General features: G+C 41.6%; 4 non-coding genes across 4 annotated transcripts; all 4 read left to right on the forward strand.

Moving 5' to 3' along the window:
• Positions 1–814: 814 nt before the first annotated feature.
• trnam-cau (transfer RNA methionine (anticodon CAU)) lies at positions 815–886 on the forward strand. The gene has a single exon. It is a non-coding gene; the product is annotated as a tRNA-Met (tRNA).
• Positions 887–4,732: 3,846 nt separating this feature from the next.
• Positions 4,733–4,805, forward strand: trnar-ccu (transfer RNA arginine (anticodon CCU)). Its single transcript has one exon. It is a non-coding gene; the product is annotated as a tRNA-Arg (tRNA).
• Positions 4,806–6,257: 1,452 nt separating this feature from the next.
• On the forward strand, positions 6,258–6,339 carry trnas-uga (transfer RNA serine (anticodon UGA)). The gene has a single exon. It is a non-coding gene; the product is annotated as a tRNA-Ser (tRNA).
• Positions 6,340–7,761: 1,422 nt separating this feature from the next.
• On the forward strand, positions 7,762–7,833 carry trnam-cau (transfer RNA methionine (anticodon CAU)). The gene has a single exon. It is a non-coding gene; the product is annotated as a tRNA-Met (tRNA).
• The last annotated feature ends 15,194 nt before the right edge of the window (positions 7,834–23,027 follow it).

The following is a 23,027-nucleotide window of genomic DNA, read 5'->3' on the forward strand; positions in this document are numbered from 1 at the left end:
CCTACTGATTATGGGGGAAACACACATTTCAAAAGAGGCCTGCAAAGATGTTTGAGTGATTCAGGTTTTGATGATCCACATGGTTTCCATGCACAGGTTTAAATCCTAAACGATCTATTCTATTCCCGAAGAGAGCAGGATCTCAATAGTCCAAGACAAGGTCCGGCAAAAACCCATGAACTTCTCTACATTTAGGCCTAAAAGTCTCAGCAGCAGACATTGTAAGGGAAGAGACTGAGTAGGACTGAGAAAATACTGCAGCATTGTTAAATGAAGCTTGATTTATACTGTATTTGGATAAAACACACTTTAAGGTGTAACTTGTTACACAGTGTTTTATCTGCATTGCATTGATAATGTGGCTTGTGTTTATTTTATGTGTTTTAATGTTTATTTCATATTAAAAATGGATCTTTGTAAAGATGAATAAAAAAACTGGAAGATTCCACAGCTGAGTCTGAATTTTCTTTGAATTGAATAATCTGAACAAGATTTATTAGACAAACTGCTTTGTACAAACTGACATTGACTCATTTGTTTTTAGATTTTTTCTTTAATTAAATGGGGATTAATGCACTATCATTCTCAGCCTGCATGACAATATAGCCACTATAATATCTCAAATAACAAACCTGTGATAATCAATCTTTTCTGAAGAACAAATGACATCATTTCATTTTTTTAGACAGGGTACCATAGTCATGTGTACTATCAGAGAGCTGCAGTAGGTAGCTGTTGGTGGTGCCACTGGATAAGGCACTGGCCTCCTAAGCCAGGGATTGTGGGTTCGAGTCCTGTCTGGGGGTGTGCTTTCAGCAGAGTGGCGCAGCGGAAGCGTGCTGGGCCCATAACCCAGAGGTCGATGGATCGAAACCATCCTCTGCTAAGCCCGTCTCTTTTATACTAAAAAAAATGCCCCTCAGGTAGAGCATGAACCAGGGGCCTGTCATGTGAATGGCATTTAGGCTAGGTGCAGTGGTGGTTAAGGCTCTGGCTCATTGACTGGAAGGTCAGGATTCAACTCCCAGCACTACCAAAAAAACAAGTTGCCAAGCTGTTGGGCAATTGAGCAAGGCCTTTTAACCCTACCTGCTCCAGGGTAAATATCCCTGTGTTCTGACCCCCAACTTCCTCAGCTGGGATATGTGAAGAAAACAATTCCACGGTTCTGGAAAGTATGTGTGGCAATAATAAAGGCTTCTGGAGGCAGCAGTACCCCATCTTTTATTTTGTCGATCACGTAACAAGCAAGCGGCTTGGTCTCTGTCCTCATCAGGTGCTGAGGGCGCTACACATGGTTTTCCATTTGCTGGCTTTTATATGATTGTCTAGAAGTGCTCACAAATGAAGCCCACTATTGTGATCAAATCCCCTATTTGAACACTTCAAACAACACTGATATTTTTAATTAAATAAATTAAATGTCATATTTAGACTTGACATGATAATTCCTTTAAAAAAACAATAAACCTGGAGGAAAATTGTTTCCTGAAGGATACAGACAGGATACAGATTTTTCAAATTATGAATGTGGAATTTTAACACAATAATATCAATATCAATCTTAAAAACACAGCTTTCATAAAAATAACTTCAAAATACTGAAAACATATTTTAAGCACGTTAATCAAGCTTTGCAGGGTCCATTTCACTGGGTGCTGTCTTTGGAGGGACAGAGCTGTGAGTTGTCTTAACCTGGCCCTCTTCTACATTGCAGCACGCATCTCTTCTTCTTTTTTGAGAATCTGCACAGAGACACAGTTTAAAACTTAAAACCAAAACAGCATGTAAACTGATTAAAATAGAGACAAATTCCTGTGTGTGTGTGTGTGTTCTCTTACTCATTCCTTAATGAACTGGTGAAGTTCGTTCAGGGTCAAAAGTGGCTCGTCATCATGGGGGATTCTCACTTGATCCCAGTCATCACTGGACTATAAACATAGTTAGTTTCGTGTAAATTATAATGATTTTGAATTATGAATATTGTTTTTAATTGTATATAATTGAATTGTAAATATAATTGATCTGCATCAAATAAAAGAGGACAAAAGTTATGGTACTCTACAAAAGGAGAAAGCGTTAGTTTTTCTGTGTAGTTTACGTAGTTTTGTGGGATGAAGGCTAATCATTTGTGTTAGGAACAGGCTTGGTAATATAAGTCTGATTGAAAATTTATCAACTTACAAACATGAACACAAAGAAAGTCAGAAGAAAGGATGAGCATGAGATGATTTTCCTTCAACAGCTCTGTGCTTGGAATGCATTTGTACTTTTAAAAAAAATCATTTGTAAGGCAAAAATACTGTGTATGTGTCTCCTTCAGCCACTTGGTGGAGCCCAGTCCTAACAATTCGGGCAAAGCACTCACTGACCGAAGCAGGGGGTTGAGGCAGGGAATAACACTCAAATATATATATATATATAGCTCTGGAAAAAAAAAGAGACCACTGCAAAATAATCATGTTTTTTCTCACAGGTTCATGTATTGGTGAGATGAACAGTTTTGTGAACTGCTGACAATATTTCTCCTAAATTCAAAATATAACTATTGTTATTTAGAGTGTATATTTAAAGGAAATGACAACACATCAAAATAACCCAAGATCATGCAGTATTTTCAGAGCTTTAATAATTCAAATAAAACAAAATGCACTACTGAATGCACTACATGCCCTACTGAATACACTACATCCCCTACTGAATACACTACATGCCCTACTGAATACATTACATGCCCTGCTGAATGCACTACATGCACTACTGAATGCACTATATGCCCTACTGAATACACTACATGCCTTACTGAATACACTACATGCACTACTGAATACACAACATGCCCTACAGAATGCACTACATGCCCTACTGAATACACTACATGCACTACGGAATACACTACATGCACTACTGAATACACTACATGCCCTACTGAATACACTACATGCATTACTGTATACACTACATGCCCTACTGATAGTATTGATAAAGTAAACTGCAATAAACAGTGTTATACAGATGTGCCATGACCCAAATACTGTGAATGGTTCAGAAAGATGGAAACATGTGACTGGGATACAGTGCAGACAGGTTATTAAAATACAATAAAGTATTTTTCAGTGACTTAAAAATGCTGATATTTACAAAATATTGCACTGGTTATTTACAGAAAAACAGTGAGAAGAGTGATGATATAATATGTAGGTGAAAATATACAAATAGTCGTCTTGGTAATATACAGGTATAATAATTTACAAGTTGCAGTAAGTCACATGTTATTGCACTGATGCAGCTGTAAGGGCTATAGAGCTACAGGGCTTGTGATCCAACATCTCCCTACACAGGTCTGATTCCAGACCTGCACTAGATTTCTGCTGAATATGTGAAGTTTGTCAAATGGTGGAGATTAGATATCTGGAGGAAACACACTTTTCAAATGACATACAGCCCACAGAGCCCACCATAATGGCTGTGCTGAATGAGTGGTTATGATGTTGAACAGTTCAAGCCTCACGTATTTTCATAATTCACTTTAGTTATCGATGTCTTAAATCTCAGGAGACGTGTAGTGTTAAACTCTTTAATTGTCAATATTTATGTAACTTCTGTGGATCACAATCAATCCAAGTTTAGGGTTTTAGATGACATTTCAACAAAAATACTGTATATGTGTCTCCTTCAGCCTTTTGGTGGAGCCCCAGTGGCCTAATGGATAAGGCCTCCTAAGCCAGCGATTGTGGGTTTGAGTCCCATCTGAGCTGGGCTTTCAGCAGAGTGGTGCAGCGGAAGCGTTGAGGGCCTATAACCCAGAGGTCAATGGATCAAAATTGTCCTCTGCTGAGCACAGTTCCTTTATTCTAAAAAATGCCCTTCAGACAAAGCATGAACCAGGGTCCTGTCCTGTGAATGGCAGTTAGGCTGGGTGCAGTGGTGACTCAGGTGGTTAAGGCTCTTACTCAGTTCCTGGATGGTCAGGATTCAACTCCCAGCACTAACAAAAAACAAAGTTGCCAAGCTGTTGAGCAATTGAGCAAGGCCTTTTAACCCTACTTGCTCCAGGGTACTGTATCCCTGTGTTCTGACCCCCAACTTCCTCGGCTGGGATATGTGAAGAAAACAATTCCACTGTTCTGGAAAGTATGTGTGGCAATAATAAAGGCTTCTGTGATTGTGATCACAAATAACTTATTCAAAATACCGAAAACATATTTTGAGCACATTATTCAAGCTTTGCAGGGTCCATTTCACTGGGTGCTGTCTTTGGATGGACAGAGCTGTGAGTTGTCTTAACCTGGCCCTCTTCTACATTGCAGCACGCATCTCTTCTTCTTTTTTGAGAATCTGCACAGAGACACAGTTTAAAACTTAAAACCAAAACAGCATGTAAACTGATTAAACTAGAGACAACTTCCTGTGTGTGTGTGTGTGTGTTCTCTTACTCATTCCTTAATGAACTGGTGAAGTTCGTCCAGGGTCAAAAGTGGCTTGTCATCATGGGGGATTCTCACTTGATCCCAGTCATCACTGCAGTATAAACATAGCTGGTTTGTGTAAATTATAATTGTTTTGAATTATGAATATTGTTTTGAATTGTATATAATAGAATTGAAATATAATTGATCTGCATCAAATAAAAGAGGACAAAAGTTATGGTACTCTACAAAAGGAGAAAGCATATCATCTATAAGACATAACAGAAATACTGTGTATGCGTCTCCTTCAGCTTCTTTGTGGAGCCCCAGTGGCCTAATGGATAAGGCACTGGCCTCCTAAGCCAGGGATTGTGGGTTCGAGTCCCATCTGGGGTGTGCTTTCAGCAGAGTGGCGCAGGGGAAGTGTGCTGGGCCCATAACCCAGAGGTTGATGGATCGAAACCATCCTCTGCTAAGCGCAGTCCTTTTAGACAAAAAAAAAATGCCCCTCAGGCAAAGCATGAACCACTGGCCTGTCATGTGAATGGCAGTTAGGCTAGGTGCAGTGGTGACTCAGGTGGTTAAGGCTCTGGCTTGGTGACGGGAATGTCAGGATTCTACTCCCAGCACTACCAAAAACTTGCCAAGCTGTTGGGCAATTGAGCAAGGCCTTTTAACCCTACCTGCTCCAGGGTACTGTATCCCTGTGTTCTGACCCCCAACTTCCTCAGCTGGGATATGTGAAGAAAACAATTCCACTTTTCTGGAATGTATGATCTCTACTGAGTCGGGAAGAAATTCCAAAAGAGCACGTAAAGCCACAGGACTTGTGATCCAGCAGGTTTGATTACCTCCCTGCACTAGATTTCTGCTGAATATGTAAAGTTTGTCAAATGGTTGAGATTTCATATCTGAAGGAAACACACACTTCAAATGACTTACAGCCCATAGAGCCCACCGTAATGGCTGTGCTGTGGAGAGCATCCTGACTGGTTGTGTTACCACCTGGTACGGCAACAGCACCGCTCTTAATCGCAGAACACTGCAGAGAGTGGTATGATTGGCCTGCCACATTGTCAGAAGTAAGCTTCCCTCCCTCCAGGACATCTACATCAGATGGCGTGTTAGAAAAGCCCGGGGGATCATCGGAGACTCCAGCCATCTGAGCCACAAGCTACTCTCTCTGCTGCCCTCAGACAGGCAGTGCTGCAGTATTCGGTCCCAAACATCACTCATCGGTTTACTATAGAAAGCACGGCACTTTACAACTCACCAGACTCTGTAAATGCATTGTATTTGTGCATATGACATGACATTCATGCTGCGCATCAGTTTATACCTGTGCGCTGTTATACATATCACACTGTAATATACTGGTTAATGTCTACTGTGTATACTGTACATAATGTATCATATGTCATCATGGCCACTACCATACTGCTTATTTACAATTATTCTACCGTGTATTGTGCACAATAATGTATTGTATGTCTTTGCCATGCTGCTTATCCAAAGCATATATTTATAGTAGTACTTAAATTTGTACATTGCATATTTTACTACAATGTCTGGAGCTGCACTGAAGCATTTCACTCCCTTCTACATGTGTTGATGGTGACAATAAAGTGATTTGATTTGATATTTGGATCAAACCCACTTGAAACACCTTTGAGTAGCTGTTCTGCTCTTTTCTATATCTTAAGACCTGAAGCTTGCCAGTTAAATCAAATGAGCAGCTATGATTAACTGTGTAAACAGGTCTTGAATGGGATATCTTCACACAAGTTCTAATAGCAAGAGAAGTTTTGGCACCCATTCATCCCAACAAGGGGTCGGCTCTGGAACGCGGCTGTGATGGCCGAGTGGTTAAGGCGTTGGATTTGAAATCCAATGGGGATTCCCCGCGCAGGTTCGAACCCTGCTCACAGCGCCTGGCCCACCAACAAGGGTTGTACTTTAATCAAAGATGAATTTAAAGATGTGCTCTGATGAATATGTAAAGAAATGGTTGAGATAAGATCTCTACTGAGAAATGCCCTTGAGCAGTAAAGTGGCAGGACTTGTGATCCAACAGGGTTTCCATACACTAGATTTCCACTGAATATGTGAAGTTTGTCAAATGGTTGAGATTAGATATCTGGAGGAAACACGCACTTCAAATGACCTAGAGCCCCCCATAATGGCTGTGCTGAATGAGTGGTTATGTTGAACAGTTCAAGCCTCACGTATATTAACTTCTGTGGATCACAGTCAATCCAAGCTTAGGGTTTCAGATGAAGTATTTTTTGAAGAAAAATACTGTATATGTGTCTCCTTCATCCACTAGGTGGCGCCCCATTGGCCTAATGGATAAGGCACTAGCCCCCCACTCCCCCCCCCAAGCCCGGAATTTTGGGTTCAAGTCTCGTCTGGGGTGGGCTCTACTGAATGCACTACATGCCCAAATTTACAAGTTGCAGTAAGTCACAAGTTATTGCACTGATGAGTAATAAAAATATAAACAAGTAACTGGACCTGTTGGGTGCTAGAATGTGCAGTGTGAATGTGTCAGTGTCTTGTAGCTGTTGCTGTGATGAGGAAATGCCCCTCTCTGTCCATACCTTCACTGTCTCCACTGATGGTTTCACACGTCTGATGAGTGGTGTGTATTTGAGTAGCATGAATAAAAAGAGGTGATCAGACTGACCCAAGTGGGGGAGAGAAATGGCCCCTCAGCAATGTTAGTGTAAACATGGTCCAGTGTGTTGTCCCCTATAGTAGTACAGGAAGCATGCTAATGAAATTTGTTGAGTAAAGATCTTAGGTTGATGTGATTGAAGTCCCCAGCAACAATAATAGCTCCACCGGGATGTACAGCCTGTTGCTTGCTGATAGCTGCATGCAGTTCCTCCATAGCTGCCTTGGCATTAGCATGCGGAGGGATGTCTAGAACCATTCTGTGTCTTTCCATTTCTACTAATGTTGAACTAGATTTGGAAGAAAGACACACCTCAAATGAGACCCGAAGAGCCCATAAAGGCATCTGTGAGGGCTGAGTGGTAAAGATTTGTGAGCCAATAGGGTACACAGGGTTGGTAAAACCAGCACAAAAGTCTGAACTATTAACTGAACTCAGAAGGGGGCCAGCTGTGATGGCCGAATGGTTAAGGCGTTGGATTTGAACTCTTTAAATTGTCAATATTTATGTAATTTCTGTGAGTCACAATCATTCCAAGTTTAGGGTTTTAGAGGACATTTGAACAAAAATACTGTATATGTGGAAGTTTGCAGAGCCCCAGTGGCCTAACGGATAAGGTACTGGCCCCCTAAGCCAGGGATTGTGGGTTCGAGCCCTGTCCGCGGGTTTGCTTTCAGCAGAGTGGCGCAGCGGAAGCGTGCTGGGCCCATAACCCAGAGGTCGATGGATCGAAACCATCCTCTGCTAAGCACACTTACTTTATTCTTAGAAAAATGCCCCTCAGCTAAAACATGAACCAGGGGCCTGTCATGTGAACCGCAGTTAGTTAGGCTAGGTGCAGTGGTGGTTAAGGCTCTGGCTCAGTGACTGGAAGCAACTCCCAGCACTAACAAGAAAACAAAGTTGCCAAGCTGTTGGGCAATTGAGCAAGGCCTTTTAACCCTTATGGGTAATTGAGTCCTATCAGCGTGCCACTATCAGTTGTGATCCTAGCAACGGAATGTTTGTTTTTTAAAGCATGTTTTATGCTCTGAGATCATTTCTACACGGATTTTACTCTACGATCATTTCTACAACACTTCTCAGCGATGAGCCAATGGAGAGACGACGCACCGCAGCTCCAGGAGGAAGGACCTCAGACCGGAGGGAGCGGACAGCCGGACAGCAGCGGTAAGTTACCGAGATTTTTCCGGCTTCACTTCAGCACGAACGCTTTAAACACCGCGTTAGCAACATAGCAGAAAGAACACAGAAGAAATCCGATCTGCTTTAAATTTACATAGTAGAAAATCATCCTCAGACTTAAAATCAAATGAGTAAAATCAAATGAGCAGCTATGATTAACTGTGCAAACAGGTCTTGAATGGGATTTCCTCATGCACCTGCAAATATCAAGAGATGTTGTGACACCCATTTACTCCTAACAAATGGTCTGCTCTAGAACACATCCATCCATCCATTTTCTATTCCCGCTTTTTTCCTAGTTAGGGACACAGGGATCTGCTGGAGCCTATCCCAGCACACACTGGGCAAATGGCAGGGGTACACCCTGGACAGGTTGCCAGTCCATCGCAGGGCCCCATATAGATGAAGAACCACACACAATCACACTCACTCCTATGGGCAATTTAGAATTACCAATCAACCTAATGTACATGTCTTTGGTCTGTGGGAGGAAACCGGAGTACTCAGAGTAAACCTGCGCTAGAACCATCCTGTGCATTTCCATGCCTAAGAGGTGGATCTTACCAGTAAAGCCAGCATAAAAGTCTGAATTACTAACGGAACTCTCATGTTGGGCAGCTGTGATGGCCACACCCTGCGGTGAATGGACGGCAAAGCATGTCCTAACGAGTCCTAACACACTTCAAACGATTCCTAACGGAAATCCGAACAATTCCTAACACAAATCCTAACAAATCCTAACAGATATCCTAACAATTCCTAACAAGTCCTAACAAATCCGAACGGCGAGTCCTAACGAGTCCTAACGGGGCAAAACGCTCATTGGCTGAAACAGGGGGTTGGGGCGGGGATAACCTCTCATTGGCCGAAGCAGGAGGTTGGGGCGGGGATGATCTGTCATTGGCCGAAGCGATATCACGTAACTTGCGTGAAGGAGGTGACTTTAGTTCGCGATCCTGACATATATTTACCGCTGTGACAGACATATTTACACATATTTAGTCTCCTTTCGGACCTTTCAGCAACCTATCGGCACCGTGCAGGTGAGTACAGTCTTTGATTTGGCTAACTTTATTGTTCAGTCGTTGGTTAGACTATTTTATTATCTGTTTCGTCGCGACGAACATTTATATCGATTTATATTGATCCGCTTTTGCTGGGCATGATTTTACTTATACTATATACTGTATAGTGAAAAAAAATCAGTTATTAGGCTGATGGTATCCTAAGTCTGTGGATCCCATCCTAAGTCTGTGGATACCAGTGTTAATGTATTCATTAATAGAGTCTTCGGAGCACTTTTTTTTACGTTGCCAGGCATGTAAATGTATAACTTTTTTTTCTATTATAACCGCGTGTTCGTGCCAAATTTTTGCGTTTAGAATAAAGGCCAGACACGTCCCTCTCTATATTTGGCGCGAACACTCGGTTGTAATAGAAAAAAAAGCATTTACATTCAGATGTCTGGCATTTGGCACACACTATTATCCAGAGCAACAAAAGTGCTCTGAAGTCTCTATTGATGAATACATTAACACTGGTTCAGTAGGTCACAGACTTAGGATACCATCAGCCTAATAACTAATTTTTTTTCCACTATATTTTCATTTCAATATCTGTTTTTTTTCCACTATATTTTCATTTCAATATCTGGGGTTTTTTTTCACTATATTTTCATTTCAATATCTGATGTTTTTCACTATATTTTCATTTCAATATCTAATTTTTTTTACTATATTTTCATTTCAATATCTGATTTTTTTCACTATATTTTCATTTCAATATCTGTTTTTTTCACTATATTTTCATTTCAATATCTGATTTTTTTCACTATATTTTCATTTCAATATCTGTTTTTTTTACTATATTTCATTTCAATATCTGATTTTTTTCACTATATTTTCATTTCACTATATGTCCTACTGTGTACGATTGTTTATTTGATAAACACATTCTCTGTGTACATGTTTCCTGACCTTTGTACCCTGTTATTTCATATTTGTAGATATGACTAAGACGGGTAAACCAGACACTTTTTGGCATGACATCATGTGCAAGTATGCCCAAGGGAAGTACCACTTCACAACAGGCAAGAAGCCGGGGTCAAAGAAGTGGAAGGATGTATTGCATTCCATCAATAACTGTCCATTACACAACAAGACTCATAGTCACAACATCTTTGGGCAAAGTATCATTTGCAAATGCGGTTATCACAAGGTAGGTTATGATAAACTTCCACTGCCATTACTAATTTTTTTAAATTTCTTCCATGTTTTATTCTTCATAGCAGAATTTATTGTCAATTAAAAAATACATTGTTTTGTTTAAAAATTCACTGGCATACTTTATGATCTGTGGAAAACACTAATGCTTTTTTTTTTCTTTTTTTTTCAGTCAACTCAGCAGACAGGGAGTCAGCCAATACAAACAGCCCCTCAGACCAGCTCAGCAACGCAGCCAGCACCTCTGACCAGCACAACGGTTCATCCAGCACCATCAGTTCGTCCAGCACCTCTGACCAGCACAACGCTTCGTCCAGCACCATCAGTTCGCCCAGCACCTCTGACCAGCACAACGCTTCGTCCAGCACCATCAGTTCGCCCAGCACCTCTGACCAGCACAACGCTTCGTCCAGCACCATCAGTTCGCCCAGCACCTCTGACCAGCACAACGCTTCGTCCAGAACCTCTGCCCAGCACAACAGTTCGTCCAGCACCATCAGTTTGCCCAGCACCTCTGACCAGCATAATTGTTCGTCCAGCACCATCAGTTCGCCCAGCACCTCTGACCAACACAACGGTTCGCCCAGCACCTCTGACCAGCACAACGGTTCGTCCAGCACCTCTGACCAGCACCACAGTTTGTCCAGCCACTCAGACCACTACTCAAGCAAGTGAGCATAAGATGATCACCTGTAGTTTATGCAAAAAAGACATTGTTTTGGAGCATTTCTCTGGACATCTCATAGACTACCATGTCGAAGAGAGTTGTGACCAATGTGGCACAATAGTTCAGGGTGCAGTTGGAATGCTTAAGCACATTGAAAATGATCACCATTCCACCAGTGCTGCAGATCAAAGAATGACAACTGTGGTGCCACCTCCAGCTCCACTCAAAGAGGCATTTGCAACTCATCCTGAAGAGCGACAAGAAGCTCCACGAAGTGCTCCTCACACATCAACCACGCCTGAAATCAGCATAAAGCCTCCAGAAGTGAATTGGGTGAGTTTTCTCCCCAAGCAATTCTGTAGAGTTATTAAACCAGCAGATCAGAGGTGGATAGCGCAGTGTCTTTATGACAGTACAGGACAGCTAAAGCAACAATTTTCCCAAAACTGGTTTCATCCACCAAGTCCTGGCAAGCCTGGAACTTCACCTCCTGATCCAGGCAGCTATTTCAGGCAGCGAATGTTTCTGTGGGCACCAATGCGGATGTGGGGCATTCCTATAAAATGCACTGCATGTAATATGAAAATGCACCATTCAGGGATCTACACAAAAGTGAGGGAAGTCATTGACATTGACTCCAGGTATTATCTCATTGGAGCAGACTACCCTCGCTGTAGCAAGTGTAGGATTCCCATCTGCCCTTGGAGTATGGAGGTGCTACAACAACTTGATCCTTCCCACAGAAACAAATTCCCGGCTGTCCTCACCACTCAGCTTGCCCTTGACAGGAAATGTGTGACTTTGTTGAAGTCAAGGACTGCAGGAAACAGCTCAAGTTACTTGCAGCAGTCCCTACAAGAAATTCACAGTGAGGAGTGGGCAAGACGAACTGTAGAATACCTGTCAGACTGTGAACTTCACAAAAAGCGTTGTGCCCTGATCCAGTCTGAGGCAGTCTATCAGCGGCCACCACCTTTCAGCCCCCTACCCCTGGCCCAGTGGTTTGAAACCGTTCATGCGAATGAGATCCTTGGTCATCTTGACGAGCTAAAGGGTGTCATTACCTCAACATATGGTAGAATCCTGAAGCTTGATTCTACAAAGAAGGCAAGTACACATATATTTATGTTATATATATATATATGTGTGTGTGTGTGTGTATGTGTGTGTGTGTGTGTGTGTGTGTATGTGTATGTGTATGTAAATATATATATTTTTTGCATTGTGTTTGTATAGATCACCAAAAAGCTTGCTGGTGGCATTGCAGATACAGCTACATGGATGACCAACATTGGAAACGAGTTTGGCCAAGTCCTGAATTGTGTCCTGACCACTGGTGAGGGAGCTGGTCTGGATGAACTGTGTCAAGGTATAGTTAAGCGCTACATGGATGCTGGGGAGGCAGAGCCAGAAGTGATTTATGTTGACAGGGATTGCTGCAGTGAGACAGGTGTGTGACAATCTTTCCCTACCAAGAATTCTGTCAATTATTTTTTTTAATTTCACTTCAAAATTGAAATAAAAAAAAAAAAATGATTCATTGCTTCTCTGCATAAATTCACTTATCGTTTCTCATTGGTACAGGTGTAACCCCAGTTCTCACCTGGTTTCAACCATGGAAAACCAAAGTGAGACTTGATATTTTCCACTTCATGAGGCGCTTCACTTCTGGTCTTAAAACAGAGCACCATCCACTGTTTGGCACATTTTGCTCCAAGTTGTCCAGCTGCATTTTTGAGTGGGACAAGGATGACATCTGTCAGCTTAAAGCAGCAAAGAAGGCAGAGCTTTTAAAAAAACATGGCAGCCATATTCCATCTGAAGCCCAAGTTCTGTCAAGCATCACCTCCAGTGAGCTGGCCAAACACTGCAGGAGGAGGACTCGTGGGGTTGAAGAAACACGGTCAATGATACAAGGATTGCTGGACTCAATGTGGGAACTGACAGACACCACAGGTTTGCGTCTCATAAATCCAGAGAGCATGACACATGTGTGGGAGGTACAACAAAGGCACTTGCCATGCATCCAAGATCCACCTGGTGTACAGCTTTATACAAAACTGGGCACTGGGTTAAAGGGCGACAAGGTCTTGGATGTTCTGAGGTGTGGCAGAGGGTCCTCTTCTCTGGAGAGCTTCCATCACCACCAGTGTAATTTTATTCCAGGTAAACTGAAATTATGTGAAAATATCATATTTGTTTAAATAGATCTTTCACATAAATCATTTGTTATATTTACATGGTTGCTGTTGAATTCTTCATCTTAAGAAACTCGATGTCTTATTCGTTTATCACTGGAAGATTTCCTAAGGGTGAACATGTGATTCATTATTTACTAAATGCAATTAGTATTTTTATGATCATTTTGTCTTTATAGGGTGGCGATGCAATGCTCTGCACACGCAGATGTACATGCTTGAGGGTGTATCTAGATGGAATGTCAACCGAGCATATCAAGCTGTCGACATGAGTGGTACATCACAGAGTAAAATCTATGATGTACGTCTGATGTCTCAAATGAATGCCTTCAGCAGCAGAGTCCTCGGATGTGCCCTCCTGCCAGAATTCACACCCCCTGGGAAACCCACCGGTAAGATTCATCTAACTACTTGCTTGATGATAGACAAACATAGTCAGGGTTTAGGTAGCAATGCTTTTTCAGAGTTTATTGAGACAGACAGGGAGTCAGACACTTGGATTTGTCATTATCTATGGTATGTGTGATAAAAGGCATTCCGTATGGGTAACAAAAGGCATTTAACGATGGACGTCAAAGGTGTCAACAGAGGTCACTACAGATGGGCTAATGACAAAAGGCGTTGTCCATGGGTAACAAAAGGCATTAACGATGGACATCAAAGGTGTTAACGAAGGTGGTGGCAAAGTTCACTACAGGTAGACTAATGACAGAGTGTCTGTGCACGACACAGTCTTTATTCAATCTTTGAAGACTTAAACAAAGGATATAGTGGTCATAAGATAAGGTCATAGACAAAAGACATCACAAAATTAGCACAGAGCGTGTCAAGATATATTCAAAATATATCACTTGATAAACAAAATGTGTTATTTAAATATTAGCAGATGGATTTACAATCCAAGTTGGCAGTTTGACCAAATCTAACGTGATATCACTGAATGTGAGGTTGTAAATTTATTCAGTTTAGTTTGCTTTCTTCTGCCTATGTGATTTTATTTTTCTTACTCAGTGCAATTTTCATGAGCGATTTAAATTAATGGCAAATAATTAACAATAGATTGTTTGTTAAAAATGTTACATAGTCTGATCTACTTCTCTTAATTCAAAAAATATTTAATGTTTTTTATGATAGGTGAGCATATTGCTGTGGAGTACTTGCTGGCACAGTCCAACAGAGGGGATCTGCTGGCTCCTCTGCAGCATGCTGAAATAGGCATCACTCTGCCAGAGGTGCAAGCTGAAGTTCAGGAGGATGAGTGCCTGGATGTCACAGTCTGTGATGTAACTGATATCAGTGTAGACACTTCACACACCTCCAGCAGCCTTGACATACTTGCTGACTCCTCATACCAGGTAATGTGACTTTTTTTTAGGGAAAGTTAATTTACAGTTGCTCTTTATGTTGAATTGTCACATGAATCTACAGGTTGTAGATTCTAAACAAAATCTACATTTTGTTTAGAGTTTTTGTAGTTTATTCCTGACTAACAATGCATAATTTAGGAAACCAGTCTTGGAAGCAGTGGCCCTCATCTTACTGACAGTGACACTGAGGATATTTACTCTGGCGTGCCCGACGCATTGGCTCCGGTAAAATGGCTAAAGTTTGATAATCTGTAAATTGTGAAGAATAATTTATCAGTTTTTTTACCGAAATTAAGGATTTTTTTTTTTAACAGGATAGTCCTTGTGATTCAAGGGGTGTTCTTGGATGGGAGGCAGTGGATGACTTGGCAGGGTACCTTGTCAGCTTCAACCGCACCATTACTGCTTTATCAACCAACGAGATAGCAGAGATCTTGCGACTGTATTCCTGTCTGCATGCCATGGACCAAATCCCCTCCAGATATTCACTTAAATCCAAGAAAAAGACCTTGCCAGGTCCATGGAGAGCTTCACGGAAGCGTAGTGGCTCAGCCCCTGGTCAGCAAGCAGCTGAGAGGTGAGTTGACCTTTAGTGGATGCACACATTTTGTAATTTACATACAGACTGTGGAAGTATATTTCTGACAGTTCTCAAAGGAATTGTGTAAATTATCATGTCACAATAGCAATTACCTTTCTTATTTGAAAACTGGCAGACGCATGTTCGTGTAAACAAAAATAAAAAATAGTCGTATGTGATTTGCATTTTCTGAAATAATATTCTGTATATTTTGGTGATGCTGTTAAGCAAGGAATAGGCCTAAAGACAACAAGGGAAAAACCTTTCCTATTCCACAGGCAATCGTCATGACATACAGTCACATCAAGCAGCTGCTTGAAGACTGCAAAGAGCTGCTGGACCGGACCAACCTGGTTTTAGTAACCATAAATAACACTACAGTTTCTTCTTGGTGAGTTGGGCTTCTGTTCTCTACACTCAGTTCAATGATGAAAGCTTTGCAATTTTTTATTCTAAAATGGATTTGTTTTTTCAGGCTGCTTGATCGGCAGAAGAGAACTGACCGGGACACCTTGCTACAAGGAGTGGACCTTCCCCAGCAGATCAGTGTGGCAAAAGATTTACTGCCAAAACCTAGAAGGCTCCCATCAACACCTGTTCAACATGGACATGCTGTCATTGAGTTCCAGGAACCTGAAAATCTTGAGGGTGAGGCAGTAATTCGCCGCCGTAAGCATGCAAGAACAGAGACTACAGCGTCACAGAGTCAGGCAGCAGGTGAACCCTTCTGGCCTGGGGTCCAGCAAGATCCTGATTGGTTTAACTGGCCTGGGTTTTCAGATCAGCAGGGTCATCATCCATCAGCGCCAGGACCTCTGCCTCAGGGTTGGTCATCCTTTCCGCCTGCTCATCGGCCGTCAGCTCCAACACCACATTCCCAAGAATGGTCCACCTTTCCGCCTGCTCATCGGCCATCAGCTCCAACACCACAGACTCAGGGGTGGTCATCCTTTCCACCTGCTCATCGGCCATCAGCTCCAACACCACAGACTCAGGAGTGGTCATCCTTTCCACCTGCTCATCGCCCATCAGCTCCAACACCACAGACTCAGGGGTGGTCATCCTTTCTGCCGGGTCCTCAGCCATCAGCTCCAGAACCGCAGACTCAGGGGTGGTCATCCTTTCTGCCGGGTCCTCAGCCATCAGCTCCAGTACTGCAGTCTCAGAATCGACAACGTGCATGGAGACTGCGAAAGGCAGAGCAAGAGGATCAAGAGCGTGTGGCAAGAGGGGAGCCACCAAGGAAGCGGCATTCTAAAGAAGGCTATGAGTACAAATGCAAAATATGTGGTCAGTCAAAAAACAAACTTACTGGCCACACTCAGGTGAAAGGAAAATGGTACTGTCCAGCATCTGGGAAGACCATTGAGCAGTGGAAAGCCTCTCTATAGTCTATTTTGTAATGACTTTTGTAATTTTGTTTAAAAAAAAAAAAAAAGACTTGTAATTTTGTAAAAAAAAAAAAAAAGTTTTGTAGTTATGACTTTTGTAATTTTTGTAATGACTTGTAGTTTTGTAAAAAAAAAAAAAAAAGACTTTTGTAAAGAAAAAAAAAGACTTGTAATTTTTTTTTTTTAAATTGTAATTTTGTTGTTCTTAATAATAATTATTGTTCTTAATAATAGTAATATAATTACATAGTAATAAATAGTTATTATTGTTATTAATACTTGTGCTGTTATTAAGTAAAGTTTTTAATTGTTTAAAGGGAATAAAGTTTGTTTGGAGAAATAAGTGTCCTGTGTGGTAATCTTTTAGTTTAATGAAAGTGTACAAAGAATTTAATATTAAGTGTAGATATATTCTTGTTGAAAAAAAAAACAGAATATTATTGGTATGTCTCTTGATTTGGGAAAAATAAGGTGAAATAAATCTGAGCGTTGACCTTTCAGTAATTTTTTTTGAGTAAAATCTAGTAGGAGAGTAAAAAAAAAAATCTCCTCTGAATGGGATTTCCTCATGCACCTGCAAATATCAAGAGATGTTGTGGCACCCATTTACTCCTAACAAATGGTCTGCTCTAGAACACATCCATCCATCCATTTTCTATACCCACTTTTTTCCTAGTTAGGGTCACAGGGATCTGCTGGAGCCTATCCCAGCACACACTGGGCAAATGGCAGGGGTACACCCTGGACAGGTTGCCAGTCCATTGCAGGGCCACATATAGATGAACAACCACACACAATCACTCTCACTCCTATGGGCAATTTAGAATTACCAGTCAACCTAATGTACATGTACTGTGGGAGGAAACCGGAGTACTCAGAGTAAACCTGCGCTAGAACCATCCTGTGCATTTCCATGCCTAAGAGGTGGAGCTTACCAGTAAAACCAGCATAAAAGTCTGAACTACTAACTGAACTTATCTGTTGGGAAGCTGTGATGGCCGAGTGGTTAAGGCGGTGGATTTGAAACCCAATGGGGTTTCCTTGCGCGGGTTCGAGCCCTGCTTGCTGCGCCAGGCCCACCAACAAGGGGTGTACTTTAATTGAAGAAGCTCAGATATTGCGCTAGCTTTCTGCTGAATATGTTAAGTAACACCCAAAGAGCCTATAAAAGGCAGCTGTAAGGGTTGAGTGGTAAAGCTGCAGGACTTGTGATCCAGCAGGGTTTCTGTACCCGGCTTTGATTCCAGTCCTGCCCTAGATTTCTACTGAATATGTAGTGTGTATCAAATGGCTTAGAGCCCACCCTAATTGCTGTGCTGTGCTGAATGACTGGTTATGATGTTGAACTTGGTGAATCTCACCATTAACCACAGCACAAAACTCTGAACTAGATTTCTCCTGAATATGTAAAGAACCCCATGGGTCAAATGGCTGAGATTAGATTTCTACTGATTATGGGGGAAACATACATTTCAAAAGAGGCCTGCAAAGGTGGTTGGGTGGTTAAGGTTTTGACAATTCACATGGTTTCCATGCACAGGTTTAAATCCTGCACATAGTGAAAGGAGCGATCTAAACATTGATCTATTCCTGAAGAGAGCAAGATCTCAACAGTCCAACACAAGGTCCAGCACAAAGCCATGAGCGTCTCTACAGTTAGGCCTGAAAGTCTCAGCAGCAGACATTGTAAGGGAAGAGACTGAGTAGGACTGAGAAAATACTGCAAATTACATATGAAGATGTAATATTCTCCTGAATATGCAGAATTGGTTGAGATTAGCTGTCTACTGAGTCTGGAAAAAAGACACTTCAAATGGGACCTGAAAAGCACCTCAAAGCAGCTGTGAAGGTTGAGTGGTAAAGATGCATGACTTGTGGTCTAACACGTTTCCATACAAAGGTTTGGTCTGTGCTTATAGTCAAATGAACTATTTTAAAATTGATCCATTCCTGAAAAGAGCAGGAACTCAACAATAAATCTGGTTGAGGTTGGACCAGTTTTGAACTTTTGAACTTTACTATTAATGTATAAGGATAGAGACCGCACAGATGAAGATGATTAGATGAAGTTTGATTTATACTGTATTTGGATCAAACACATTTGAAACATCACCAAGCAGCTGTGAAGGTTGAGTGGTTAAAGCATCGCCTGTAAACTCCCATGGGGAATCCCTATGCAGGTTTGACGTTTACTTTCATGCCCAAAAGTCTTAGCAGCAGAATTCTTTAAAGAAAGAGACTGAGTAGCACTGACAAAATGCTGCAGAACAAAGATAAGGAGACTTGGTGGTGGAACGAGGAAGTTCAGGATAGTATTCAGAGGAAGAGGTTAGACAAGAAGAGGTGGGACATGGACAGGACTGAAGAGAATAGACAGGAATACAAGGAGTTACAGTGCTGAGTGAAGATGGAGGTGTCTAAGGCCAAGCAGAAGGCATATGACGAGTTGTACACTAGGTTAGACACTAGAGCAGTAGAGAAGGACTTCTACAGGTTAGCTAGGCAGAGGGATCGAGATGGGAAGGATGTGCAGCAAGTTAGAGTTATTAAGGTTAGAGATGGAAAGGCGCTCACAAGTGAGGAGAGTGTACAAAGGAGATGGAAGGAGTACTTTGAAGAGCTGATGAATGAAGAAAATGAGAGGGAAAAAAGAGTAGAAAGGGTGAACTCTGAGAAAACAGAAAGTAGATAAGATTAGAAAGGATGAAGTCAGGAAGGCTTTGAAGAGGATGAAAAGTCGAAAGGCAGTTGGTCCTGACGACATCCCGGTGGAGGTCTGGAAGTGTCTAGGAGAGGCAGCAGTGGAATTTTTAACTAGTTTGTTTAACAGGGTTTTAGAGAGTGAGAAGATGCCTGAGGAATGTGAAAGAAGTGTATTAGTGCCGATCTTTAAGAATAAGGGTGACGTGCAGAGTTGCAGCAACTATGGGAAAGAGTAGTGGAAGCTAAGTAAAGGAAGGTATGGACATTTGTGAGCAGCAGTATGGCTTCATGCCCAGAAAGAGCACAGCTGATGCAATTTTTGCTCTGAAAATTCTGATCGAGAAGTATAGGGATGGTCAGAGAGAGTTGCACTGTAGACTTGGAGAAAGCGTATGACAGGGTGCCAAGAGAAGAGCTGTGGTACTGTATGAGGAAGTCAGGAGTAGTAGAGAAGTATGTCAGAGTGGTGCAGGACATGTATGAGAGGAGCAGGACAGTGGTGAGGTGTGCTGTAGGTCAGACAGAGGAGTTCAAAGTGGAGGTGGGACTGCATCAGGGATCGGCTCTGAGCCCCTGCCTGTTTGTTATGGTGATGGACCAGTTGTCAGAGGAGGTCAGGCCGGAGTTTCCTTGGACAATGATATTTGCAGATGACATTGTGATCTGTAGTAAGAGCAGGGAGCATGTGGAGGGAAATCTGGAGAGGTGGAGGTTTGTGCTGGAGAGAAGAGGAATGAAAGTCAGTCGTGGTAAGACTGAGTACATGTGTATGAAAGAAAGGGAGGGAAGTGGAACTATAAGATTACAGGGTGAAGAGGTGAAGAAGGTACAGGAGTTTAAGTACTTTGGGTCAACAGTCCAGAGTAATGGAGAGTGTGGGAAAGAGGAAAAGAAGCAAGTGCAGGCAGGTTGGAATGGGTGGAGAAAGGTGTTGGGAGTTCTGTGTGATAGAAAAATATTGGCGAGAATCAAAGGGGAAGGTGTACAAGCCAGTGATGAGACCGACCATGCTGTATGGTTTAGAGATAGTGTCACTGAGGAAGAGACAGGAGTCAGAGCTGGAGGTATGTTAAGGTTCTCTTAACAGGATTAGGAACGAGTACATCAGAGGGACAGCTCATGTTGGACGTTTGGGGGACAAAGTTAGGGAGGCCAGATTAAGATGGTTTGGAGGGAGAGTGAGTATATTGGTAGGATAATGTTGGACATGGAGCTGCCAGACAGGAGGCAAAGGGGTAGGCCAAAGAGGAGGAGTTCCTCATGCAATTGCAAATAGCAAGAGATGTTTTGGCACCCATTTACCCCCAAATCAGCATAAAACTCTGAACTATTAACTGAACTACTGAACTAAGAGTAGGTGCAGCTGTGATGGCTGAGTGGTTAAGGAGTTTGATTGAAACCCAGTGGGCTCTTTCTTCACAGGATTGAACCCTGCTCATAGTGCCAGATCCAAAAAGAGGTGTTATTAAGCTGAACAGTATAGGAGAATTTCTGCTAATTATGTAAAGAACCACATGTGTCAAATGGTTGAGCTTGGATTTCTACTGATTCTGGAGGAAACACGCACTTTAAAAGAAAGAGCTTGAAAACATGGCATATATATATATATATATATATATATATATATATATATATATATATATATATATAAACCCTTACAGCCTCATCCTCTTTGTCCACGTTGCTGGTTTGGGACAGTTTGATGTTTCTGGTTCCCAGTTCACCACTGGCAGAGAACTCCATCTTTAGTGCAAGAGATCATTAATGTATCCCGATCTGGGACAGATCCCTGTAAATCTTCCTATTGTATATATATGGTAAAACTAGGGTAATATATGAATTAACAATCATGTACATTTATAATTATATTATATGGAGAAGATATACAAGAATGTACAGAAAGGAGCAAAACTTCAAGGTGGTTATAGGCAGTGAAGTGAGACATGAGTGTCCTAGCGGTGTAGTGTAGAGTTCAGTAGATTTATCGTTGTGGAGAAAAAAATGGCACTGAACCTGCTGGATCTCGTGCAGATGATCCTGTATCTCTTCAATACCTTGGGCGAAGCATGCAGAGAAGTGGTTGAGCTCATCTGGTGGACCTCAAAGTTCAACCATGGCTTCTGATTAGGAAAGTGTTTCACGTGTTTGACAGTAGTGACATTTCCAATACATGTGTTGATACAGATGATGTATAGTGTTGATGTTTGTCTGTGAACTGTGAGGCAAACATGCTCCAGTTAGTGTTTTGTAGCTGTTGCTGTCTGAGCAAATGGCCCTCTCTGGCCATACCTTCATTGTCTCCACTGTTGGTTTCACATGTTTGATGAGTGGTGTGTATCTGGGGAGCATGAATAAAAAGAGGTGATTAGAATGATCCAAGTGGGGGAGAGAAATGGCCCTGTACACCTGTTAGTGTAAACATGGTCCAGTGTGTTGTCCCCTCTAGTAGCACAGGAAACATTCTGATGAAATTTGGGGAGTACAAGTTGATGTCCCCAGCAACAATAAATGCTCCACCGGGATGTGCAGCCTGCTGCTTGCTGATAGCTGCATGCAGTCCTTCCATAGCTGCCATGTAATTAGCATCCGGAGGGATGTCTAGAACCATTCTATGCATTTCCATTTCTAACAGGTGGATCTCACCAATAAAGCCAGCACAAAACTTTGAACTACTCTTAATTTAGGACAGAAATTCTTCTAATTTAAAGATTAGCCAATACATTAGATTGATACTGTTTGGATCAAACATACATCAGAAATGGTAACACCATCAAAAAAGGCTATGATAACCAGTGTTAATGTATTCATTAATAGAGACTTCAGAGCACTTTTGTACGTTGCCAGACATGTAAATGTAAATGCCTTTTTTCTATTACAACCATTTTTGCGTTTAGAAAAAAGCCTGCCAACACGTCCCACTCTATATTTGCCGCGAACACTCAGTCGTAATAGAAAAAAAGCATTTACATTTACATGTCTGGCATTTGGCACACACTACTATTAGGAGGAATGTACAAAAGTGCTCTTAAGTCTCTATTGATGAATACATTAACACTGGTTCAGTAGGCCACAGACACATGTCCTTTTTGTGTACATTTTTCCTGACCTTTGACTTTGTTTGCTTGCTAAATTTGTATCTCTTAATCAATGTGTTCAGTTGCTGTAAATTGTGCATTCTCTTCCATTCTAACTAGCTAGTGTGGCAACCTAAACAAACCTTAAATGAGCCCAAGTTGTCTGATATGTACCCTGTTATTTCATATTTGTAGATATGACTAAGACGGGTGAACAAGACACTTATTGCCATGACATCATGTGCAAGTATGCCCAAGGGAAGTACCAATTCACAACAGGCAAGAAGCCAGGGGCAAAAAAGTGAAAGGATGTATTGCATTCCATTAATAACTGTCCATTACACAACAGAACTCATAGTCACAACTTCTTTGGGCAAAGTTGCAAATGCGGTTTGGGCAAATTTGCAAATGCGGTTATCACAAGGTAGGTAATGATAAATTTCCACTGCCATTTCTAATATTTTTATATTTCTTCCATGTTTAATTCTTCATAGCAGATTTTATTGTCAATTAAAAAATGCATTGTTTTGTTTAAAAATTCACTTGCATACTTT

The sequence above is a fragment of the Hemibagrus wyckioides genome, linkage group LG16, assembly GCF_019097595.1.
Source record: "Hemibagrus wyckioides isolate EC202008001 linkage group LG16, SWU_Hwy_1.0, whole genome shotgun sequence".
Taxonomy (NCBI): Eukaryota; Metazoa; Chordata; class Actinopteri; order Siluriformes; family Bagridae; genus Hemibagrus; species Hemibagrus wyckioides.